A 27567-nucleotide genomic window follows, 5' to 3' on the forward strand; every position below is an offset into this window, starting at 1 on the left:
TCTGTTTCAATGATCTACCACATCCTCCCCTTTGCTTTCCGAGGTTTTCTCGACTGCCAACCCTTATTTCTGTGTTATTTTCAACGAGCCCCTCATTTCCTATTCTGATTCGCTACATGCATAGCGAGGGCCTCTGTTCTGGCAGTCTTGTTGCCAAAGGGAGCTTAAGAGGGTTCAAAGCTGGTCGACCACTCTGGACATGTCGTAGACACTCGAGTCACGACCCGGGGGTTAAAAAGAAGGTCCCCTTCACCCCGATTAGTCCGAATGGCGCTGGCTACCACCCCCAAGCACAGGAAACAAATCTACCTAACATAAATACCCCAGAAAGTGAATGGGAAAATCGCCCCGCCGGTAGCGTAGTGGTTATCGCACCAGACCGGTATTCTGGAGGTCGTGGGTTCGGATCCCACCTGGCGGGCATTTTTTCTTCACTTTCTTTCTTTCTTTCCAAACTCTTAATCTGTTTCAATGATCTACCACATCCTCCCCTTTGCTTTCCGAGGTTTTCTCGACTGCCAACCCTTATTTCTGTGTTATTTTCAACGAGCCCCTCATTTCCTATATATATATATATATATATATATATATATATAGAGAGAGAGAGAGAGAGAGAGAGAGACCATGAGGTTCGATGGGCAAGTGTAAAAATAGTGAAAGAAGTCGACTGACACGTTTCCCGTTTTTTGTTGCCAACAGTTTCGGAGTTAGAAACTTCTTCTTCATGGCTGTATTTTAATTTCTCACATTTCCCCTTTATACAAATATTTATGTGAGGGAGGGTCACTTCCCTCATCCCTCCAGGAGAGGTCGTGGGACAGGGGTGTTTCAAACAGTTTGAGCAAGTGAGGCATTCCGATTGGCTAGGAAGGTGGAAGGTGAGGGAAGGGGAAAGAATACGGACGAAAAGGCAGCACGAAAGCACGATAACAAGAAGCACACAAGCAAACAGAAAATCAAAAACAAGAGTGAGTCCTGCGCGCTCCGTAAATGGTGTAAGAGTAGTCAGCGGGAAGGGAAAAGGGGGCAAAACAAGGGGGGGTTGAAGGGAGACGGACGTAAGATGGCCGCACAGGCCTAGATCTTCGATTCGGTCAAACTGCTAGGCCGCAAGCATGCACGGCCCGCCGAGTCGACACATGGTCCTCGCGCCATATTTGTAATTTCTTGTACCATTTTCAGTTTTGATTTATTCCTGGTTAAACCTGCAGCAGCTCTCGTCTTGGCGCCACTTCGACGAAACCGGGCAAAGCTTTGCCGCGCGGCCAGCGAGCCGCGGGACAAGTAACACTACGATTTGGTTTCGTTGGCGGCGCATTCTTCGGCCGTTTGTCGGCTGCAGGGCGGCGGTCATAATTCAGGCCACTGTGCGTCGGCGGTCCCGCGGGGCGCGCTCACAGCTGTTCAAGGTCACTGATGAGACGGGTGGTTGCCGAACGTGCGGGGAAGAGGGGGGTGCGGGGGGAGGGCGTTTTATCACGTTTCTTTTGCTTGACTTAGTCCCTAAATCGGGGTTTCCTTTTTTCCTTCTTGCTTTCTTTTTTTATGTTGTATGCCCGATCCCGGTTCCGCGCTCACCCCCTCCATCACCCGCAAGGCCCCGATATTTGCGTCTAAGGCGCGGCTTTTTGCCGCAAGAATGAGAAGCGGCCCGGATCCTCATTGATGCCATGCGTGAATGCCTGCAATTTATGTATAAAGTAAGACTCCCTCTGCTCGCGTTCGAGGGAAGAGCGGAAGCCGGACTGCAGGAGAGTATTCTGATATGCTCAATGGAATGTTCCGGCTGGCGCGTATGTTTGGAAAATGGTAGATTCGGCTGTGAGGTGACGTGGTATTGGTGGTTGTTGAATCTGAGACGGAATGCATTCTCGGTCTGGCCAATATAGTCCTTGCCACACATTTCGCAGTGCAGTCTGTATACGTCGTTAGTGGAATCACAGTCGAGGCTTTCTTTTATTCGGAAAGAAAATTTGGAAAAGTTAGATTTTGCCTTGTCTGTTGGGGTGATGAGGGGACAGATTTTGCAGCGCGTTTTCCCGTATGGGCGGCAGCCTGAGTATTGTTTCGTGACTCCAATTTTAGCCTTAACAAGCATATCTCTTAAGTTCTTGTCTTTACGATACACTACACGGGGTGGTTCGGGGAAGATAGCTGACAGGTGCTCACTTTGTCTGATCATGTTGAAATGCCTGCTCAGTATGTTGTTTACTCGTGGCATGTTCGCACCGTATGTTAGTATCAGGTTGGTCTGGGGTGTATCCATTTTTTGTGAGTTGGCTTTTGACAATGCTGGCTGGCAGTCTGTTCGGCGGGCCCGGTTGATTGCGTCATCAATTATATTTTCTGGGTAATTTTGATTCAGGAGGAAGTTCTTTAGATTTTGCGAGTTTCTGTCAAATTCTCGGACATCAAAACAGATTCGGCGGTATCTGTATGCCTGCGAGTATGGTATTCCAACTTTGCAATGTCGTGGGTGGTTGCTATCAAAATGCAGGTACCGTTGGCGATCCGTGGGTTTTTTTAGACGGTGTAGCGAGGGAGTTACCATGTACCTGAAGGGTTACATCGAAAAAGTTGATAGTATCTCGAGATATGTCGTGGGTTAACTTGATTGATTGATGGAGGCTGTTCAATTTTTAAATGAAGTCGAGAAGGCTTGTTTTGTCGTGGTTCCATATCATGAATTTCTTAGAAAACGCCTGTAAAACAGTGGTTTCTTTTGTTGCTTCCCAATGAAAGCAGTTTCCAATGATGCCTTAAATATATTGGCGTAATTTGGAGCCATCTTGGTTCCCATCGTAATGCCACTGATCTGAGGAAAATGCTTTTTGTTGAATTCGAAGTGATTATAATTTAGCACGATGGTTAGAAGCGTTGGGAGAGATTCGCTCTCTATGTCTATTGATGGGTTGTTTAAGTCAGTAAATGCTGCCACGGCGCGGCGATGCCTTCTCAGTGGGGAATATTTGTGTACAATGAACACACGTCCAGCGTCACCAGAAAACACCCTGGGGAGATTACGATACCAGCAATTTCCTGTAGAAAATGGCTGGTATCTTTGATGTAGGACAGTAACGTCGGGGCATGTCCTTAATTATGTGATTAATGAAACTTGAAATTTTTTCTGTCCCCGTCCCGTTACTGGATACAATGGGTCTGCCCGGGTGGTTACTCTTATGTATTTTGGGTAGCAAGTAAAATCGACCAGGGACAGGATTTTCCGGTGACATAACTTTAACCATCGCGGCAGTTATATTACCTTCCGCGACAGGAGATTTGAGGGTGTTGTGAATTTCACTTTCATAGAATTTTGTGGGGTCATTTGGTAGCTCATTATAGAATTGTCAGTCGCTTAGTTTCCGGATTCCCTCTTCCAAGGATTCAGACCTGTCAAGTATAACAATGGCTCCCCCCCCTTGTACGCTGGTTTCATAATTATGCTGGGGTCCGCTTGAAGGGAATTTAAAGCTGCTGGCTCTTCTACTGACAGATTTTTGCGCACGGGTTGGTGCTGTGCATATGCCCGGATTACATCCTTCTGTACTGCCGCTATATACATATGTAAGTGCTGGTCTCGTCGGTCGTTTGGTGACCAGGATTTGTTTGACTCACCAGGCAGTTGTGTTTTCTTGTTGGGGCGGTCATTGAAGTATTCCCGGAGACGAAGGTTACGTGCGAATGTGTCCAGACCCTGATAAAGTTGGAACTGATTGAAATTTCCGGAGGCTAGGTAAAATGTCAAACGTATTGAGAGAAGTTTTTCTTGAGCCGGGGATAATGTTTTGCTGGACAGATTTACCACGTTCGTTTGTTGTGTGTTCACGGCCGAGATGTAGCATCGGGACCTGGGGTGACTCCTACGGGATGGGTTGGTTGCACGGGGTTGACTAAAAACTGGGGGGAAATGTAATCGCGTTGCAATTTCTTGGTCTTTTGTAGTGATATTTCTTTCCTCTTTGTCGTCTCAAAATTTTTAAGTTCATTGCATTCTAACTCGGATAGATTCCATTTGGAGCTCTCTTGAATTTTGGCATTTAGAAGCTCCGTGGGCTGTCTTCGGCTGTGCTGCGAAACAATCTCCGTAAGACCCACCGACGCATCGGACAGCACTTTCTCCCATTTCGTAATTTCCTCCAGATTAAATGTGCACACCGAGGGTGTGCAGGCCAGACGAAGGCCTTTTGGTGCGGCGTTCTGGTTGACGTATGTTTCCAAATAAGCAGCATGCAAATCAAAGCGAACATGCTTGTCGATTAATTTCCTAATTGACAAAAGGTGGGGGACAATGTATGATCAGGGCAAGCCGTACCGGTCTCATCTGCAAGTCAATTCTCAGCCTCCCGACGTGGTTGCGACGCCGCCTGCGATGCCAGGCGTGTCATGTAGCGGCGTTCTGGGACCGGCGGGGCTCGGGAAGGCGTGGGACGGGGCGGATGTTATGGACACAGAGGGCACGGTGGGCACGGAGGACAGCGGGGCAGCCCGGCAGGGGGAGTCCTTGGGAGTCCATGGGTGTCCGTTTCCTCTGTGAGTCGAGGCATGGAGGCCAAACGCGGGCGATGATAGCGCAGGCGTTCCTTAATAAAGTGTTGCGCCAGGACCACGACGCCCTCCAAACTCGTGTGCAGCCCGTCGGCGGCGAAGAAGCGCCAAGGGGGAAGTGTCAGGAACCCATGATCTATGTAGAAAATCCAGGGCCCCAGTACCCCTCCCCGGCAGAGCATGGCCGTATTTACATTTCTCACATTTCGCCTTTAAACAAACATTTCTGTGAGGGAGGGTCACTTCCCTCATCCCTCCAGGAGAGGTCGCGGGAGAGGGGTGTTTGAAACAGTTTGAGCAAGTGAGGCATTCAGATTGGCTAGGAAGGTGGAAGGTGAGGGCAGGCGAAAGAACACGGACGAAAAGGCAGCACGAAAACACGATAACAAGAAGCACACAAGCAAACACAAAATCAAAAACAAGAGTTAGTCATGCACGCTTCTCTCAAAAGGTTTGAGATTTTGCCCAGCCTACGGAAATTTCAATGAGTTCCAACTATATCAGGATCTGGACACATTCGCAAGTAATCTGCGTCTCCGGGAATACTTCAATGACCGCCCCAACAAGAAAACACAACTGCCTGGTGCGTCAAACAAATCCTGGTCAGAAAAAGACCGACGATACCAGCACTTAGATATGTATATAGCGGCTGTACAGAAGGATGTAATCGGGGCCAATGCACAGAAGCCACCCGTGCGCAACAATCTGTCAGTAGAAGAGCCAGCAGCTTTAAATTCCCTTCAAGCGGACACCAGCATAATTATCAAACCAGCGGACAAGGGGGGAGCCATTGTTATACTTCACAGGTCTGAATCCTTGGAAGAGGGAATCCGGAAACTAAGCGACAGACAATTCTATAATGAGCTACCAAATGACCCCACAAAATTCTATGAAAGTGAAATTCACAACACCCTCAAATCTCCTGTCGCGGAAGGTAATATAACTGCCGCGATGGTTAAAGTTATGTCACCGGAACATCCTGTCCCTGGTCGATTTTACTTGCTACCCAAAATACATAAGAATAACCATCCGGGCAGACCCATTGTATCTAGTAACGGGACGGGGACAGAAAAAATTTCAAGTTTCATTATTCACATAATTAAGGACATCCCCCCTACGTTCCCATCCTACATCAAAGATACTAGCCATTTTCTACAGGAAATTGCTGGTACCGTAATCTCCCCAGGGTGTTTTATGGTGACGCTGGACGTGTGTTCATAGTACACAAATATTCGGTACTCGGAAGGCATCGCCGCGACCGTGGCAGCATTTACTTGCTTAAACAACCCATCAATAGACATAGAGAGCGAAACTCTCGCAACGCTTCTAACCATCGTACTATATTATATTCACTTCAGATTCAACGAGAAGAATTTTCTTCAGATCAGTGGTACGGCGATGGGAAACAAGATGGCTACAAATTAAGCCAATATATTTATGACATCAATGGAAACTCCTTTCATTGCGAAGCAACAAAAGAAATCAGTGTATTACAGGCGTTTTCTAAGAAATTCATGATATGGAACCACGACAAAGCAAGCCTTCTCGACTTCATCTCAAAATTGAACAGCCTCCATCAATCAATCAAGTTCACCCATGACATATCTCAAGATACTAGTATCAACTTTTTCGATGAAACCTTCAGGTACATGGCAAATCCTTCGCTACCATCGTCTACAAAAAACCCACGGATCGCCAACAGTACCTGCATTTTGATAGCAACCACCCATGACATTGCAAAGTTGGAATACCATACTCGCAGGCATACAGATACCGCTGAATCTGTTCTGATGTCCAAGAAATTGACAGAAACTCGCAAAATCTAAAGAACATCCTTCTGAATCAAAATTACCCAGAAAATATAATTGATGACGCAATCAACCGGGCCCACCGAACAGACCGCCAGTCAGCATTGTCAAAAGCCAGCTAACATAAAATGGAAACACCCCAGACCAACCTGGTACTAACATACGGTGCGAACATGCCACGAGTAAACAACATACTGAGCAGGCATTTCAAAATGATCAAAGTCAGTACCTGTCAGCTATCTTCCCCGAACCACCCCGTGTAGTGTATCGTAAAGACAAGAACTTAAGAGATATGCTTGTTAAGGCTAAAATTGGAGTCCCGAAACAACACTCAGGCTTCCGCCCATGCGGGAAAACGCGCTGCAAAATCTGTCCCCTCATCACCCCAACAGACAAGGCAAAATCTAACTTTTCCAAATTTTCCTTCCGAATAAAAGAAAGCCTCGACTGTGATTCCAGTAACATCGTATACAGACTGCACTGCGAAATGCGTGGCAAGGACTATATTGGCCAGACCGAGAATGCATTCCGTCTCAGATTCAACAACCACAAATACCAGCTTACCTCACAGCCGGTTCTAACATTTCCCGAACGCATGCGCCTGCCCCGCCATTCCATTGAGCATATCAGAATACTCTCCTGCAGTCCGGCTTCCGCTCTTCCCTCGAACGCGAGCAGGGGGAGTCCTACTTTATACATAAATTCCAGGCATTCACCCATGGCGTCAATTAGGATCCGGGCCGCCTCTCATTCTCACGGCAAAAAGCTGCGCCTTAGACGCAAATATCGGGGCCTTGCGGGTTATGGAGGGGGGTGAGCGCGGAACCGGGATCGTGCATACAACCTAAAAAGAGAAAGCAAGAATGAAAAAAGGAAACCCCGTTTTAGGGACTAAGTCAAGCAAAACAATCGTGATGAAACGCCCTACCTGCCTACCCCCCCACTTCCCCACCCTTCCCCGCCCGTTCGGCAACCACCCGTCTCATGAGTGACCTTGAACAGCTGTGAGCGCGGCCCGCGGGCCCGTCGACGCCCAGTGGCCTGAATTATGACCGCCGCACCGCAGCCGTTGACAGACAAACGGCCGAAGAATGCGCCGCAAACGAAACCAAATCGTAGTGTTACTTGTCCCGCGGCTCGCTGGCCGCGCGGCAAAGCTTTGCTACACCAATCGGTTTCGCCGAAGTGGCACCAAGACGAAAGCTGCTGTAGGTTTAACCAGGAGTAAAACAAAACCGAAAATGGGACAGGAAATTCCGAGTATGGCGCGGGGAACATGTGTCGAATGGGCGGGCCGTGCATGCATGCGGCCTTGCAGTTTGACCGGATCGAAGATCCATGCCGGTGGCGCCATCTTACGTCCATCTCTGTTCACCCCCCCTTTTTTTTGCCCCTTTTGCCTTCCCGCTGACTACTCTTACACCAATTACGGAGCGCGCAGGACTTCCCGAGCGAGGACTTCCCGCCAGTTACCCGCTCATGACAGGCTGTAGACCTTAGAGTCACGCCCCGGGGGTTGAAAAGAAGGTCCCCTTCTCCCCGTGTAGTCAGAGTGGCGCTGGCTACCACCCTCAAGCGTCAGATACACTTCTAGTAAATATAAATAGTCCAGAAAGTGAAGGAGAACACAGTCGCCCAGATAGCCGAATTGGTAAGGCATTCGACATGTAATCGAAAGGCGTGGGTTCGGTCCCCACTCTGGGCGCGTGTTTTTCTTTCTTTCTTTCTTCTGTATATTAAGAAAAAAAATGTTTACTTCATTAACCGTAGTGAAAAAGAAAAGAGCCTAACCACACCCCTATGCCTCCTTTGGCGTTGTAGACTGCTGACCTATCTTTGTGTATATATATATATACACAATATATATATATATATATATATATATACAGTCGAATCCACTTATAACGATACCGCTTATAACGATATATCGGATATAACGATGGACAACGATTGCACCGTCCAATTTTGTAGGCTTTCTATGGTAAAATAACCCGCTTATTACGATGCTCCCAAGCCCCGATATTGGATATAGCGATTGAATCCGCTTACCGCGCGCGCCGAAAATGCGAGCTGCCGCCGGCGCTGGCGCCGGCACTCGGCGCCGACAGCACGCGACGCGCCTTGCATCCCGTCCACCCCTCAGAAAACGAGTCGACTGCGCCAAGCGAGAGGAGGAGCAGCTTTTCTTCCCGACTCCCCTCCCGGAGCCGCTGCTTTGGCCTCGTCCGCGTGTCCGGCCGAACCAACGTTCGGCTGGTTCGGCCAGTTCGGCTCGCACTGCTCGCAGCTCGGAAGTTTCCCTCGCCTTTTCTGCGCGCCGAACTGAGTGCTTTTTTTTCTCCGCATCTGCCTCCGTTCAACGTTTCACCAGTTTCACTGCGGAGTCGGACTGAACGTTCGGACGTCATGGCCGATTCGCCTGCGGCGCTGCGGCGAGCATCTAATTGCCTGGAGCAATTAGATGCTCTCGAAAAAGATGTGCGTCAGCTTCGCGTGAAGCAGTCAAAGCTGACTGACTATGGCTTTTCTGCAAACGAGTAGTTGCACTACCTCACTTGCATGCTAATAAAATGTTTTGATCTCTCTTGTGGCTTTTTTTTTTCTCGACCCGCTTATAACGATTATCGGTTATAACGATGGGATTTTCTTGGCACTTGGATATCGTTATAAGTGGACTAGACTGTATATATATATATATATATATATATATATATATATATGTGTATTTAAGCTAACTGATCTGCACTATGCACTATTTGTATCTTTGAAAAAGACTGGCCCCCGGTCGAAATGTTAGAAGAAATGTTATGTTTTTCTGTTTGACTTCTATATCATATATATATATATATATATATATATATATATATAGATATATATATATATATATATGTATCGCTCGAGAAAGAACGGTCTGACGTTTCGACAGGAGGACCACTCTTCATTGGAGTTCCACCACTCTGAATCTGTACCAACTGGCCCAGTTCGCGACACTTTTGAACAAATAGAGATTATTGCAACATGCTTTTAAAGGAGCGTGTAGAGAGAAAGTTGGGCTGCAATATGCCCTGCGAACAAAATATCATAGATCATCAATTACAAGAACAAAAAAAAAGAAAGAAATTCACATGAGAATATGGTGTACTGCACTCCCTCGTTTTTGGAGAAATGGTGCTCTTAAATGCGATGTTCGTAGGAATAATTCCTGCCGCGTTATATCAATGTTGCTCCTTGTGACTTCTCAAGAAGTTATCCCCCACATTTTTCCACTCCCCCAAATATCTATATTGATTGACTGATTGATTGTTGGGCTTAACGCACCGATGCAATGCAGGCGATAAGACGCGTAGTAGTGGAGGACTCCGGATTAATTCTCACCACCTGGGGATATTCAACGGCGCCGAAATCTCGTACACACGGGCGTTTTTGCTTTTCGCCTCCATCAGAAAAGTTCCCGCCGCGAGCGGGAATCGAACCCGCGTCCTTGTGCTCAGGAACACAACGCCTTAGCCACTGAGCCACAGCGGCGGGTAAATATTTATGTTCCTAGACTCTGGGTAATTCGGCATGCTGGATTGACACTCCACCAGCCCAAGTGTAACTTAAAACCTTTATTCCAGATTTTTGTGTGCTAAAACTTACTTAACCCGACGTCGGTGGCTTCGTGACCGCTCACATTTGTGAGCCGTTGCATATCGGTCTGGTTATCAGCTAAAAGCACAATGTCGTCTGCGTATAACATTCCCCCAATACGGTGTTGCACCACTTCGCCTTGCAACATATGGGTTAGATTGAGACCTAATTGACTTTCTTCTAGTAGTTTCGTTTATAACCCTGCCATGTAAAGAATACACACTATTGGGCTCCAAGGGCATCCTTGTTTCAGTCCCCGGTGGCTGTTCGCCTGCTGTGCGAATTTCTGCCCTTCCCATATCAGATGCACTCTATTATCATTATAGATCGCTATAAGGAACTGTGTAAACTCGTCATCTAATCATGCAGTTTCAGTATTCTCCTCAGCAATTTTCTGCTTACGTTTTCATATGTCCCTTTAATGTCCAAGAACGTGTTCCATAATGGTGTTTTCTGCGGTTTTGCAATGTCAGTGCGCTGTTTTATCACGAATGAATTATCACCAAATCGCCGGTCGTGTCTACATCCATTGTGGAGTTCCCGATGGATTTCATTTTATTCCGTTCATGGTTGAATTGCTGATTTTATCGCCTGCATTAGAAATCTATACGCCACTGACGTTACTGTGAGTGGTCTGTATGAATCAATACTGGCTTTGGTGCCTCTGCGTTTGTATAATAAATTCATCCTGCTTTTTAACCAATCCTCCGGTATTGCTTTGCTTTGTATAACCTTTTCTGTTGCCCTCACCATCGATGACTCACTTCTAGGTCCAGGCACGCTTATCAGCTGGGCCTAACGTTTTTTTGGGGAAAACCTTTTGCTCTGCTTTTTTCTAATCAACGTTGCTCAAACTTAATTCCCTTTCCGCAATGTTCTATGGCGCTCATGTTATCAGTGCAGGCTTCCCTACCTCTATTTCCCTAAACTGCTCACTAATCACTCGATGAATATGCTGTAACGCCTGCTCTCGTGCTAATGTCTCCCCTCCTCACTAATCAAGAATTTTTTATGGATATTGTGTCTCGAGTTTAGTAATTTTACAAGGTTCCAAAACTTCTTGGATGCCTTTTCGTTCTTCTTCCGTATTTTTGCCATCCATTGTTAGCTGATCTGCTTGATCTTTGCTTGCACCATTTTTGGCACCTCTCGTTTCTTATCGCGGTAGATATCCCATTTTTCCTTCACTACGTCCGGTTGCATAGCAGTACTTTTTGCCTCTCTATGTTCTCTCGACGCCTTTTTTCGCTGGTCAATAGCCTCTTTTATTTCCTTATTATGTCAGCTTCTCGGATTTCTCTTCCCTTTCCACCGATTTCGTTTCTAGGCTTCATTAACCTTATACTTTATGAACGCGATCTTTCCGGCATAGTCCCAATCTTTGTCTGTGCACTCATTGATTTCATCTTCCATCATATCAGCTATAATCTTCAATTGTTCATCGTTCAGGTTAGTTCCTCGGGTTGTACCGCTTAATAAATATGTCCTGGTTGCGCCTCTACAAGGCAAGGCAAGCCACTTGTGGTCGCTGCGTAAGCTGTCAGTTCCGTTGTCGTCTATCCTCATTTCCCGCAACCTTTCGTATACTATTTCGGAGACTAGGCTATAGTCTATGTTGGACTGTCTCCACTTTCCCACGTAATTTGTCCGTCACACTTGTTTTCTGTGTTTACTACTACGAGCCGGTTTTCCAGACATATATCTATCACTAGAGAGCCGTTATGATCTGAGTACCCATCCAAAACTTCTATGCGGGCATTCATATTACCAACTAATAATATTTTACCCGAATATTTACACTCGTTTATATCTCGTCTCAAACAGTTTACCATTTCCTCATTTTCCTCCCTAGCTCTGATTCCAATCCACAGGTACACACATCCTAACCCCGTATTTTTACTGGCTATGGTGCCTCTAACTTACGGCTTTCATGCCCTCTGTGCCATTCGGTCCCTTGTTTAATAAGCATGCCAATGCCTCACCCTCTCTTAATTTTTGTGGTCCCGTTGCATCCTTCCCAGACACAATTGACTATGACAAGTGGTGCTTCTATGTCTCGGAGGTGAGTCTCGCCTAAAGGGTACACGTTTATTTCTTCCCGTCGAAGTTGATGAATTTCTACACACTTATCAGCTTTCTGCCTCCCTGCATATTTATGTAGCTGATAAATATCTATCGCAGTTGTTTTGCCATTCCGATTTCGGCTTACGGGGTATATTTTTGTCTCTTACAGAATTGTTGGCTGTATTCTTTTTACTGAAATCCCCTCTGTCTGTGTTCTCAGCTATGTGTATGGGTTCTTCGGGTAGCTCTAGGCCTGGCTGTCTCCCAGCGTTGAGTGTGCATACGTCCCTCGCTTCCTCTTTGTCGCCTAGTTTGCCTTCCTTAGTTCCGCGGGGCCCCCTAAAAAAGCTACTGCTGTCCCTCCTAAGCCCCACCGCACCTTGTTTTCTAGCCTGGGGCTGAAATGAATCTCGTCCCACTGAAACGGTTCCCTATGCCCAATGCTGCCCACTACCCAGTTCACGTCTATCACTTCAAACGCAAGTTCCCTGCTACGTCTCTTCTTCTCGCTGTAAACAGCGAGTACTGCCCGTTCGGCGTGCACACCCTGCTTTGTCAACTCCGGCATGGTGATAACTGCAATGAGCATATTTGGGGCTCTCGCCCGACGATTGTTTGCCCCTTCTGCTATCTCCTGGCGAAGTTTTACTTCCTTTCCCTTAAGAACATCGTTGAGCACAGCGACAGTTACCACAAGGTTTCTACCTTTACTGGACAAGGCTAGCTGCCCCTTCGCTTATGTCATCACCGTCCGCATCGTTTGACCAGGGAAACACCCCACCTTCACATGCTTATCCCCTCTACCATTTCCACTGTGGCAACACTGCTCCTGTTCTTGCCAGCATCTCTTGCAGTGATTGCCACGCTATCATCTGCCCCATGCTGCTCTTTACTGGTACCCAGCTTATCGACTGGTTTTGTTGGCCTACCTTGCAAAACGTGGGAGTAGCTGTTGCCCTTCGTATCTTTCGCCCCGGAGGGCACCTCGGTGCATGCCTCCGTTCCGCTGCATGGGCCGAGGTGTTCGTCATTTTTGGCGAAATGACGATCCTTTCTAGCTTCCTCTCAGCTGCTTCTAAATCTTCCTCAACGGCTTTCCTTTCCTCGCGTTCGTTACTTAGAGCTGCCACCAGTTCTGCGACCCGCTTAGCTAAACCAAAGTTATCCCCCTAGCCGCGACACCACTAAGCATAAACGACGCGTAACTACCTGCCCCTCCGTCTCCCTCGGCGCCATCCTGCTGAACCTCATCTGCATCTACTTGCCCCGGACAGCTACCACACTGTACCAGCTTTCTACGCGTGTTGGTCATCTCGGCTATAAACCAGACACAACGAGAAAGAACCCTGCAGTTAAATACTCAACTTCGGCTGTCCTCCGCTGTCTCTGTCGTTCCGATGTCCTTCACTGCAGAAACACGCTGTTGTTAGAGCGCAAAAAATATGTCCGCACAGGCGGACTGCAAACTCACAAACCACCTCCGGTGAGTCACCTACCGGTGTATCAAGGGTCCTGCGATGGCGAGATTCTCACTTTCAACTTCTCTACGACCTGCTTTACGGTAGAAATCATTTCTCGGACGTTCGCAGGTGGTTTCTGGTTATTCCACGCCATTTGCATGCAGATATATGCGATTAATTTCATGACGACCCCAGTTGCGCTCATGGTGGCGTCATAAACACATACGAGCGACTCCGGCTACGTTATTATTGGCGTGAAATGTACAACTTCGAACTGGAGTACATTCGCTCACTCCCGGAATGCCAACGCGGCAAATCGCCTCCTACTCGCTCGACCGCTCCACTGCAACCACTACCATGCCCGGCAAACCACTTTGACCGCGTTGGCATCGATCTATACGGGCCACTGACTTCTACTGCTTCCGGCAACAGAACAATAATTGTTGCCGTTGACCACCTGACAAGGTATGCCGAAACCGCTGCACTGCCCGCATCCATGGGTCGTGACGTCGTCACTTTTGTACTACATCGCTTTATACTTCTGCACGGGGAGCCTCGGGAGCTCCTGAGTGATCGAGGACGGTTCTTGTTATGGGAGGTTGTGAAAACGCTATTCGACGAATGTCACGTGATTCATCGGACAGGCCCATCATACCACCCACAGACCAATCGGCTCACGCAATGATTCAACCGCACCATGTGCGATATGATTTCAATGTGTGTGTCCTCAGATCACTCCAATTGGGACCCCGTGCTTCCGTTTCAAACGTACGCCTACAATACGTCCACGAAGGCGACGACGGGATTTCCCCGTTTATTTGTTGCTCTCCGTACGTTAACTAACTTGAGGTCGGCATACCATATTCCCTTACAACCGTAATGCCACAGAATACACACTGATTTCACAAATGGCGCAGCACGCCAAGGAATGTCGACAACTCCTCCGTTCTTTTACAACTGCAGACCAACAGCGCCAGAACCGTCGTCGAGACAACTCCACCAACACTAAAATTTCGATCTCGGTTCGCAAGTATGGCTTTGGGGGCCCTGACCAACACCCGGTCTCTCCCAAAATTGGTGGCCAAATCCCAAGGTCCATACAAGCTGATCGCACCCACTTCGCCAGTGAACTATTTTGTTGACCCCGCCACGCTGTCCGATCTTCGCCGCCGCGTCCATGAAACAGTCCACGTTGATGGACTAACACCGTGCTACGACCCGTTGGTGTCGACCCCTTAGTCGCCAGATTGGTTCCATTTGCACGGAGGGCGATATATATATAAATATATATATATATATATATATATATATATATATATATATATATATATATATATATATATATATATATATATATATATATATATATATATAGCGAATCTGAAAATGGGAAATTAGGGGCTCGGTGAAATAAGACAAAAATCAAGGGTTGGCAGTCAGAAAACCTTTGAAAGCAAAGGGGAGGTTGTGGTGGGTCATAAAAGCAGATGAATTTTTTTGAGTCAGAAAGAAATTAGTGAAAAAATGCCCGCCGGGTGCGATCCGAACCCACGACCTCCAGAATACCGGTCTGGTGCGATAACCACTACGCCACCGGCGGGGCTGTTTCCCCAACAGTTTCTCGGGTATTTATGTTAAGGTATTTTTTGTTTCCTGTACTTGGGGGTGGTGCCCAGCGCCACTTGGACTACACGGGGTGAAGAGGACCTTCTTTTAAACCCCCGGGCCGTGACTCGAGTGCGTACGACATGTCGAGAGTGGTCGACCAGCGTTGAACCCTCTTAAGCTACCTTTGGCACCAAGACTGCCAGAACAGAGGCCCTCGCTAAGCATGTAGCGAATCAGAAAATGGGAAATGAGGGGCTCGGTGAAATAAGACAGAGAATAAGGGTTGGCAGTCAAGAAAACCTTGGAAAGCAAAGGGGAAGTTTGGTGGGTCTTAGAAACAGGTGAAATTTTTTTTGAGTCAGAAAGAAATTGGTCAAAAAATGCCAGCCGGGTGGGATCCGAACCCACAACCTCCAGAATACCGGTTTGGTGCGATAACCACTACGCTACCGGCGGGGCTGTTTCCCCACGAGTTTCTCGGGTATTTATGTCAAGGTATGTTTTGTTTCCTGTTCTTGGGGGTGGTAGCCAGCGCCACTCGGACTACACGGGGTGGAGGGGACCTTCTTTTAAACCTCCGGGCCGTGACTCGAGTGCCTACGACATGTCGAGATTGGTCTACCAGCGTTGAACCCTCTGAAGCTACCTTTGGCACCAAGACTGCCAGAACAGAGGTTCTCGCTAAGCATGTAGCTAATCAGAAAATGGGAAATGAGGGGCTCGGTGAAATAAGACAGAAAATAAGGGTTGGCAGTCAAGAAAACCTTCGAAAGCAAAGGGGAAGTTGTTGTGGGTCATGGAAACAGATGAAATATTTTTTTTTAGTCAGAAAGAAATTGGTGAAAAAATGCCCGCCGGGTGGGATCCGAACTCACGACCTCCAGAATACTTGTCTGGTGCGATAACCACTACGCTACCGGCTTTCTTTCTTCCTTTCTTTTCGTTCTTTTTTTCTGACTAAAAAAAATTCATCTGTTTCTATGACCCACCACCACCTTCCCTTTGCTTTCCAAGGTTTTCTTGACTGCCAACCCTTATTTTCAGTGTTATTTCACCGAGCCACTCATTTCTGATTTTCTGATTCGCTACATGCTTAGCGAAGGCCTCTGTTCTGGCAGTCTTGGAGCCAAAGGTAGCTTAAGAGGGTTCAACGCTGGTCGACCACTCATGATAGGTCGTAGGCACTCGAGTCACGGCACGGGGGTCTAAAGAAGGTTCCCTTCACCCCGTGTAGTCCGAGTGGCCCTGGCTACCACCCCCAAGTACAGGAAACATAAATACCCGAGAAACTGGTATGGAAACAGCCCCGCCGGTATCGTAATGGTTATCGCACCAGTCCGGTATTCTGGAGGTCGTGGGTTCGGATCCCACCCAGCGGGCATTTTTCAAAGAATTTCTTGCTGAGTCAAAAAAGTTTTCATCTGTTTCTGTGACCCACCACAACCTCCCCTTTGCTTTCCAAGGTTTTCTTGACGGCCAACCCTTATTTTCTGTCCATATATATATATATATATATATATATATATATATATATATATATATATATATATATAGTAAAAAGGGGCGCAATAAAAAACGTAACAAGTTTACTTCGAAAACAAAACTTTACATCGACGTTTCGGATGGGGACCGTCCTTTATCAAGAGTAATATTTTACAGAATGGAAGCGGTTTATATACAGATCAAGCACTTGAGGTTCCGGGGCGGTGACATACGTTTAGGATTGGAAGTGAGGAGGAAGAGAGAAAAGCGTGTTCGCCCCGGAACTTCAACCGGAACCTCAAGTGCTTGATCTGTATATAAACCGCTTCCATTCTGTAAAATATTACTCTTGATAAAGGACGGTCCCCGTCCGAAACGTCGATGTAAAGTTTTGTTTTCGCATTAAACTTATTACGTTTTTTATTGCGCCCCTTTTTACTTTTTACTATTTAACCTTCAATAGCCTAACCGTTTATCTTATATATATATATATATATATATATATATATATATATATATATATATATATATATATATATATATATATATACACAAAAATGGTTTCGACCACGGTAAAAAAAGAGCACAGATTTAATAACGTTTCGGCCGAGGAACCGGCCTTCGTCAGACGAAGGCCGGTCCCTCGGCCGAAACGTTATTAAATCTGTGCTCTTTTTTTACCGTGGTCGAAACCAATTTTGTGTATATTCTACCGGCGTCCAGGAAAACTTTGTTCCTATAAATATATATATATATATATATATATATATATATATATATTTATTTATTTATTTATTTATTTGATATATATATTTAAAATATATATGTATACATGTTTCGTCGACACAACAGATTACATATTTTTCGTTTAATGAACCAGTGAAATAGCAAACACAGTGATTTGTTTCAGAATGTCAGGGACGCGTGATATTCATTTGCTCCGCACTAACCGATTCTGATATCTTTCAGAAAAACATGTTGTGTCATGCACATACATGCGTTGGCGGGTAGCCGGCGATAGCCATAGAGTTTCTTACAGTACACACTAGAGAGGAATCTGGCGCTATCCTCTATGCGGCTCACATCAAGGTCGTCTGTGTCGTCATGGACCGCCATTATACATCGCGCTCGCCTTAGTTTCATCATTGGCCTGGATTGAAACGTTTTAGGGACCGCAAATGTAAACAAAGTGCCACAAAATCGCGAAAAATCATGTGCAATTATGGAAGTGGTAAATAAAAACAGGCTGTTTTAAAACTAAGGAAAAAAGAAGTAAAGCTTATTTTGCCGGAACGGTTGTGCCGGTTATTCCGCAGGCCAAGGTTGTAGTTACGAACAATGTTAATATTTGGGGAGGAAACTGATTACAGACTGTGATTTTATTAATATTACCATTATCTCAAATAATAGGTTATTTGAAGAGTTTCGAAAGTTTTTTGAGCGTGCCTATGAAAACGTTGCCTTCGTGGTGAACCGGTGCACCGCGACCGCCAGCTAGTTTAACAAGAAAAAAGAACACGTGGCGTTAAACAGTCGTGGACGATGACAAGATAGGACGCATACAATCGCCCGTATCTGCCGTATCTTGTCTTCGTCGAAGTACGTTTTGTTCCTTCTTTTCGTCTTCTATAAATTTCGCGGCGCCATATTACCCGCTCAGTCATACGTCCTTTGACTGGGGCGTGAGCAACGTCAGGTGCCATCACGCATTGCCTGCGGTTTCACTGAACACGGCTCAAACGGCTACCACCAAAACGGAAGAATGTCGGCTTCCTTGTAGCTTGTAAACGTGTTTATGCATAGTGAAGAAAGCAAATTCCTAAAATCGCTTAAGAATCCAATTGTCATGCCAAGCCAAAAAGGAGGTCTTCTCATGAGCCCCCATGACGACATGGCTACGAGTCACAGTTTCCTCTGTAGCATACTTACTAAGAAACTCTACGGCGATAGCAGGCGTTGTCCTTCACCAAGCCCTGGGACGACTGCTATCGTAGATAGAGCTATTCACGAGTGCTTATGCCTCATCGCCGAGTCGTGAAGTGCCCGGGACAGGCTTGCCTTGGCGCTCCGTGTAGTTTAGCAAGCGTGCGGCACTCGCTTCGGCCTTGTGGACACACCTTTCTACTGCGCACTCTATCAGGCCTTGAAGACTCGTACGGCTGCATCTAAGGCTTTATGTGCGCAGCTTCCTGCTTTCTTTATCGCGGATTTCCAGGTATAAAACGTGGGTTGAGCAGTAGTGAACACTTCCTGCAAGTGAATTCGCGGACATTGCGACTGCCTTCTCTCGAAGGATCTTTGCAGCCTTAGCTAGAAGACACTCCCACATTATACGATTGCACGGTGGGTAGTTCCTTGTTGGACGATTGTGTGTAGCTTTTTCAATTTTCTGCGCCTAATTCCAGAAGTGTTGCGTTTCGAAACTTCTCCAGAATCCTTCAGAATTTGTCTGAGGCGTCCTTTGCACTTTGCAAAAAAGTAAACGTACAAGTTAACTCAGAGCGATCTAATAAAGAAACAGTGGCCTTGTAATTCAGTTACCAAAGCGAAAGGTGAAACTTTCTCTGGAAGTAGTCGCATATTACCCTTCCCTATGGCAAACGTATGCAGAAATAATTTGTTCAAGTTTTAATTTTGGTATCGCCTCTTTTCTAAAATAGCAAACATATGGTTTGATAAACGGGACTTGATGGCCACGTCTTTAAGTAGCAAGAAATGAATACTGAATATACTGAATTATTTGAGGCGCTAAACAACGGGGATCCGAAGAAACACGTGGAGACAGACAAGGCGCATGAAATGTAACGCGTTATTGTTAGAAATTTTCTGCTAAACTAGGGTCATTTATTTCTTGGAAACAGCACTAACACTAGAATGGTTTTCGTACTCCCCTTTCAAACATTTCTTGCGACGTTTAAAAATCAGACAGGTGGAACTTCAACAAAACCGATTTACTAGTGATCACTGATAACGCCAGTAAGCGAGAACTTGCAACTGAGCTGCTGTGGGGACAGAAGGACAAGCCGACCGGCTAATATATTGACCTTGTTCGGATATGACAGCCATGTGTTGCACTGCACGTGGATTTTGAGCACGCCAGTCAAAATAGTGCGTGGGCTTCGTTTCATTTTCCGCTTTCAATTAAGTTTCGTGAATCTCAGAAATAAAATCACCTAAAACCAGATATACTGTCCTGTGTTTCAACAATGCACGCTGCTCAAGTGAACGCCATCTGGTCAATTCGGCCCCCGTTAATTTGGGAATTCGAATAATTCGTCACTCCCACACCTTCCCTTCAAAAATGTACATTGCCCTATGACACCAAACATTCACTAACTAGACGCAAAATTCACTGGGGCAAGTCAATGGGGGCGGTATTTATGAGGCCCGATGGTTTCTGAAAGCCCGGAGCGCATGCCAGAGCCCTCGGCGCCAGAAGAGGAGGAGGAGGACATGACATTAGTTGGCCTGCTTCCCTCCGAAGTGCAGCTTTCAGACTACGTTGCAATTCATAATTGCGTTGTCGTAGTCGGTGAGTTGACCCATGGCGGGTTCACCAGCGCTGCCCTCTGTGTGGGGATGAGGCGTCCGACGAAGGCCCGTGCGATGTGCTACGCCCGGTGTGTCGTACCGCAAAAGGAGCCCCGTACAGTCGGCAAAAGGCTTGTCTCTAAAGCTCGAGCGGCGTGCTGCGGACTGCTGGGAGACGCCTAGTGATAACGCCTGTTTTGAGACCGGTAGACTGTGAGCATGCGCTACCCGCACCAGCGCAATGGCTGTTTCTCTTGTCCCTGTGCTCGTCGCCTTGGCTTCCGTACCTTCTTTCGGCGTGAGAAGCGCTGCTTTCGCTGCCGGGCCGGGAAACAATAGTTAGTACAGCATTGGCTACATTTAACTATGTGTAACGCTTAATTTCTGCGGCGCCCCACGCAATTTACGCAGGAGCTTTCGTTCACGAGATTGCGAAAACAGCAATGGTCGAAAACGCATCGCTGCCGGTGTTCTATAGGGACTAGATATCGGTCGGTGATCGCTTGCGCAGTGCATTAAGTATTGTGGCGTCAGCCCATCAGCAGTGACGTGCAAAGCCGCGCGCAAACCGGATAGTGGTGCACGCAGTACTCACGCAGCGTATTGGCAGAACGAGGACGCAATGAACAGCTGTGCGCCCAAGCTAATGCGCGCTAAGGCGGGTGATTTCCGCTTTTGTTTCCCGGCCCCGCAGCGCATACATGCAGCGCTTATTACGATCAACGAAGTTGACGAAGGCAAGGCGGCGGGAACAGCGAGGAGGGACACAGCCATCGCGCTTCTAGGGCCACGCATGCTCACATTCTACGTATCTCAAACCAGGCGTGACAACTACGTGTCTGCGGAGCAGTCCGGAGCACGCCGCTCGAGCGTTATAGACAAGCCTTTTGCCGGCTGTGCTGGACCGGTGCTGGAGGAGTTTTGCTACGATGTTCCAGGCAATAGCTTGCGGTGGAGGGATTGTCGCATGCCCGCAAACTAGTCGTTTCTGCTCAGCTGTCCGCAAAAAAACAAAACAAACAAGCATCACAGACGTCTTCTCAAAATAAAGGTATGGAATAAAAGAATTGAAAACGTTAGTTTTGTTATTCCGTTTATAATACCACAATCGAATAATTGGGACATTTTCCCCCTCCTCTGAGATCCGAATTAACTAGGTTTTACTCGTAATAGAATGAAGTCTGGGTAACTCTAAGTCGTAAACTCCGCTAAAAATTTCGAAATAAGCGGAGTCTGAGTTAGGCTAAATTCTAAAAATTGGGTGCCAGGTCACTGAAAGAAGAAATAATGCCGATAACGAAAGCTCCGCGGCACAGGGGCCTTTTTGTAATACAGGCAAAAACGTTTGCAGGAAAAACGAATCTTTACTATTGCGGTAGAACCGCGTTATGATTGCCTGTTTCGAATTCGCATCTGGTCCCAGAAAAGCGTTCTCGAGCTGCTGAATGGATCGCATGAATCGTTGTGCGCCAGGGCTGCATTCTACCTTGCGGCGAGGCAGCTGCAGCATCTTTGTTGTTTGTGTCATTGTAGGCACTCCTCGGGGCTATTGTTCATCTTCGTCATCCCCTGCATCGTCAACAGCTCTCTCGACGATGAAGACGTCGGTCAGCATTCTGGCAGTGGGAACATCGACATCGTACAGCGTACATTTTCAGTTAACAACCGCGTTCGGCGCGTTGTAGGAAACCTTATCACCTGTCTTTAGCAAACTTTGCCGGGTGTCCTTTGTCGGCATTTCAAGATATCCCCAGTCCCCCGGAAAAATTCGAGATAAAGGGGGGCAAATACATGGCGCCTATGAGAGGTTATCTATGAGAAGGCGTCTGTGCGTGTTTATTGCTTGCATGCGCGTGTGCGCATCTGTTGGCTTTGCCCTTCTCCCTATTTACATGCATTCCTCTTTCTTTTCCTCCCTGTTGACTTAGTATTTTTGCGGCGTCTGCATACAAGGCGACTCATGTCTCCCTACTCAGACATCATCACTCTCACTTCGACCTTCCGACATAATAGCCCTCTTGTCGCCGGCGCGACTGGGGGTGGCCTGTTTCTTCCTAGGTTTCTGGGACACGTAGGGCCTACAAAAACACGCGCCCCCCACACGCGGAATCTTCAAAGCGCGTGCACGTATGACACCTCTTGCATATTGTTGGCCAGCGTGACCGCGGGCATTAACAACTCGCCACCCCTGTCAACCACGCAATTATGCGCCCCCTATCGCTGCTCAGCTTCTGTCTGTCTAGTCCTCCCGGTGCTTTGTAACTTATTTATTTTGCGTGTACTCACCGCTGCCTTTCTCTCTCAGTTTAATTTTCCCTTACTCGCCTCTTTTTATCACCCTCTCTCATTTATTTTTGGTTTTCTAGTTTGTCCTTCTTTAGTGCTGGCTTTCCGTCTCACGTTTCAATACCCTTTTCTCTCTTCCTCATCACTTTCCATCTTAAACGTATTTTCACCTCCCCCGGAACTTCAAGTGCTTGAACTGTATATAAACCATTTCCATTCTCTCGGATATTACTCTTGATAAAGGACGGTCCCCGTCGGAAACGTCGATTTAAAGTCATATCTTCGAAGTAAAGTTGTTTTTTATTGCGCCCCTTTTTACTATTTAACCTTCATTAGCTTAACGGTTTATGGTATATATATATATAGCGAATCAGAAAACGGGAATCTTGAAGCGCTAGGACACAAGGGACAAGCGAGTGGGACAACACAATGCGCTCGATGAAATGAGGGGCTCGATGAAAATAAGACAGAATATAAGGGTTCGCAATCAAGAAAACCTCAGAAAGCAAAGGGGAGGTTGTGGTGGGTCATAGAAAGAGATGAAGAATTTTTTGAGTCAGAAAGAAATTCGTTGAAAAATGGCCGCTGGGTGGGATCCGAACCCACGACCTCCAGAATACCGGTCTGGTGCGATAGCCACTACGCTACCGGCGGGGCTCTTTCCCCACCAGTTTCTCGGGTATTTATGTTAGGTATTTTTTGTTCCCTGTACTTGGGGGTGGTAGCCAGCGCCACTCGGACTACACGGGGTGAAGGGGACCTTCTTTTAAACCGCCGGGCCGTGACTCAAGTGCCTACGACATGTCAAGAGTGGTCGACCAGCGTTGAACCCTGTTAAGCTACCTTTGGCACCAAGACTGCCAGAACCTACCTATATATATATATATATATATATAGTCTGAAAAGATAAAAACTCACACAGAGCGCGAAAAAAATAAGGTTAGTAGAGACAGAGACAGACAAACGAGAAAGACTTAGAAAATAAAAATAAGTTTACTGACGTTTCAGGGAGAGGACTCCCTTTCTTCAGAGAAAGGGAGTCCTCTCCCTGAAACGTCAGTAAACTTATTTTTATTTTCTAAGCCTTTCTCGTTTGTCCTCTCCCTCGTTTGTCCTCTCACACAGGCCGGCGCAGCCGGGCGGTAAAAGCAAAACACAAATAAACAAACCCAATGTATGGTTGCGGCAATATCTAGCCATGCCTATCGAGTGCTGGCTGAGTCCATGTGTCCTCCCCCAAATTTTCGTAGTGCATCCCGCCAACGATTTCTCGGGCGACCTTTGTTGCGTTTACGGTCTAATGACAGGCATTCTGTCAAACGGATGGTCCACCTGTTGTCCCTCATTCGCATTTCGTGGGTAGCCCATGCCCATTTTCTTCGCTTTATTTCAACAAGAATGTTCTGTCCCTCAACGTGACCCCTACCACTCGGCGTTCCATGGCCCGTTTCGACGATATCAATTTCTTTTGAAGTCGTTTGATGAGACCTCACATTTCTTTCCCGTAAGTCAATATTTTACTGGAAGTAGGGATTGATTAAACACAAGCTTTTTGAGTGACAGAAGAAGGTTACCAGACAGGATGTCAAAGTTCTTACCAAGCGCAGCCCACCCCACGCTAACGCTGCGGGTAATTTCGCCTTCATGGCTTTGATCAGTAGCTATGACTTGCCCAGGATATACGCATTCAATGACTGCTTCCAATATTTCGTTCCGTACCTGAAGTTGATGTACCTTGGCGTGCTGATTGGACATTACCTTGGATTTTACGATATACCGTTTGCCAATGGAACACTTTTGAATACACATTCAACATATTACAAACGTTGCTAATCAATGAATATATAAACTTCACTACTTGAAATGGTCTCTCAGAAATGCTCCAACAAGCGTAAAATTACTAGCCTGTAACAGCACCGTGTTACTCATTCTCGATTATGGAAATGTAATTTGAGACCCTTTCACAGCGGCTAACTTATCTAAATGAAATCGTGTACATTAAATTAAAGCAGTCCGGTTTATTTTTAATTGTTATTGCCGCGCCTTAGTTTTGGAACTGACAGTCAAGGCTGGTTTATTCAACACTGCGGACAGAAATAAATTATGCCGCCTACGCGTTCTTTTAGAAATTGTGTAGAACCTTTTTAAAACCGATACTCATCAATACTTAACGTATGTTTCTTCAGGTCATTCATCCCGCCACCGTCACTCGCTGAACTTAACTCCATTCCAGCCGAAAAACAATGTCTTTAAGTATCCTTTTTCTCCAAGAAGAGTGAATGAATGGAATAACCTTGATAGTCATGTTGTCGAACAAACTGATATTAAGAAATGTGAAAGCCTACTTGACTTTTACACTTTTATTTTATGTTGTTCAATTGATATGTGCTTACGTGTATACTGCGCTCGCCGGGCATTGATGTGTACTCTTCTTTTTGCGTGTTTATTGTTTCAATGGGTGTATCGGTTTCTTGTTTTCTCTTTTTTGCCGTTCGCGAGATCTTTGCTTGACTTAGTCCGTAAAGCGGGGTTTCATTTTTTTCTTCTTCCCTTCTTTTATAAGTTGTATGCACAGTCCCGGTTCCGCGCTCAACCCCTCCATCGCCCCTTTTCCCTTCCCGCTGACTACTTTTACACCATTTGCGGAGCGCGCAGGACTCACTCTTGTTTTTGATTTTGTGTTTGCGTGTGTGCTTCTTGTTTGCGTGTTTTCGTGCTGCCTTTTCGTCCGTGTTCTTTCCCCTTCCCTCACCTTCCACCTTTTTAGGCAATCAGAATCCCTCACTTGCTCAAACTGTTTGAAACACCCCTCACCTGCGACCTCTCCTGCAGGGATGAGGGAAGTAACCCTCCCTCACAGAAGTTTTTGTATAAAGGCGAAATGTGAGAAATTAAAATACGGCCCTGAAGAAGGAGTTTCTAACTACGAAACTGTTGGCAACAAAAACGGGAAATGGGGCAGTCGACTTCTCTCACTATTTTGATATATATATAATTAGGACTATACTATTCGGACTATATATATAGAAACTTTTGTAGAAGACGAAGAGGAAGCTCGCACCAAGCTCAACAGACACCTGGACGACGAAGAAGACGACGACCAGGCGAGGCGACAAGATGGCTGAGCATTGAACGGTTCTCTGTAAATAGTGTGAATATATTTGCTTTCTACAGACGACGACCTCCTCCCTTGCCTCCCTGGACGTTATTATATATATATCGTTAAGACTACGACGATGACGACGGCAACGAAGTTGCTGGCGCGGGCTCTCTAATAGAAGATATGTAAATACTGTACAAAGATCATTCTACCTTTTAATCCATCGCTTCATCTTCAACATGGTTCGAGTCATTTGTTTTGTCGCTACGTAACAATATTAGGAGAATAAGAAAGAAAGCAATAGAAGTATCTATCATGTTCGGTGAACCACTTTTCACTGGCGCAAATTACCGAGAAATGGTGTTTCATAGATGAGAGAAGGTTGGTGATGGCATCACCGTGCTTGGTCAGGCTTCGCGCATTGAAATAAATGACTCATCAGCAGGCAATAGAGAAATAGGACGAAAAGGTGAAGAGTGGAACGTACGATGCCATTGTGAGGCTATCGAGTTGTGGACTAGTCTCAGAGCAGGAAGTTAACTACGGATTGTTTTGTCAGACTCGCAGGTGTTGCGAAAACCATTGCTGTGTTGAAATTGGCGGATTTCGATTCGGCAGTGTACAGTTGAGACAAACCGGCAATTTTTCTCTTTTCAGTGACACAGCCTTTACGAACAGTCATGTGTTATCTTGTTACAACTGGTCATTTATGCACTGGGGCGTTGGTTTCTTTTCTGGGGACTCAAAGTTACGTGTATCCACCCGCGCCTGTCGAAACATGTTCACAAGTTTGTTCTGATTGGCTCGTCAGCAAAAGATTACAATTATGTAGTACTGCCCTGATTTGGCAGGCACGCGTTGAACAATGGCTAGATCAGAAACCGGTATCGGCCATTGAGCTCGGCTGCCTACCGAAACAACGCACCCGCTGCAATCGTTGCCTTGGGTTTCTGTAACCCCTCTATTTTCTTCGTTATTCAAGCGCGTGTATTGTTATAAGTCGGCCACTATTTTCCTGAGGGCATCGTTTTACGTTTTTAGAATCTTGTGTTCCGCCAGAACATCGCGCTGTCTGATGTGCGTCTTTAAAGTAATTTCTTTGACCATTGTGAGACTTTTGTCGATATTTATTACCTCATTCTGCAGGTTCCCAACTTCGACGCCTGCCTTGTGTATCTTAGTTATCAGGCCTGTTATGAGCTTGGATACACGATTTATCCACTTTGTTTTAAAGTTTGGTTCAAGCTTTTGAACTTTATTTGCGAGTTCAGCTTTGATCACATGTCGCATCGAAAGTTGCGACAAGGCGGCAGACAAATACAGGGAAAGAAGCACGGAATAGCAGCAGCAGTTTCGGCACTACTACCTGTAACAGTGAAGCCATCGGAGGAAACAGGAAAGGAAACGAGCATGAAGAAAGCAGGGACTACATTTAGGCGGTGCACAGGCTCACGGAACCATTGCTGCTATGACTGTGGGCCAACATTTAGAAAAATGCAAGTTTGATCAGGTTGCTATGTCTTGCGTGGTAGACAATGAAATTTAAATGTAGACGCTGTTATCACCCCGTGAAATGGTGCAATGGCATAATTTTACCTCACTGCTGCCTTATATTTTAAGGCATTCTTTTGTCGATCACGGTTACATATTTTTATATTTAGGGTAAATTTATGTGCATTGTTATTTGTGTATTCACGTTAGAGATGTGCCCATATATAAACTGCGGCTTCTGTACTCGTTTTTGATATATGAATTGCAGTATTTTATCCCTGCTATGTTAGTTACTTGGCTTACAAACCTTATTGCTAGGCAGAACGTTTTTGGTCAAAATATAGATGCATTTTAATTGAATAACTATTTTATCTGTGGACAGTTCTGCAAGTGCATTATCGTAACTGCTGTGATTTTATTTCATTAGTAAAGTTTCTCCGCCTTTCTCAGTTATAAGTAATATTGTTGTTGATGGCGCGATGATTTTATTTAAAAAGTGTTGATATTTGTGTTATGCTAATAGTTTTATTTTTGAATTTTTGCTACATTTCTTTTAGCATAT

At 46.1% G+C, this 27567-nt stretch overlaps 1 protein-coding gene across 5 annotated transcripts in view; it reads left to right on the top strand.

The window, feature by feature from the left end:
* LOC144147095 (uncharacterized) overlaps positions 1-27567 on the top strand; it is a 364907-nt gene that overhangs the window by 40447 nt on the left and 296893 nt on the right. The window lies entirely within an intron of this gene.

Source organism: Haemaphysalis longicornis, unplaced genomic scaffold (assembly GCF_048455015.1).
Source record: "Haemaphysalis longicornis isolate Haplotype H1 unplaced genomic scaffold, Haemaphysalis longicornis Haplotype H1 scaffold_7, whole genome shotgun sequence".
NCBI classification, from domain to species: Eukaryota; Metazoa; Arthropoda; class Arachnida; order Ixodida; family Ixodidae; genus Haemaphysalis; species Haemaphysalis longicornis.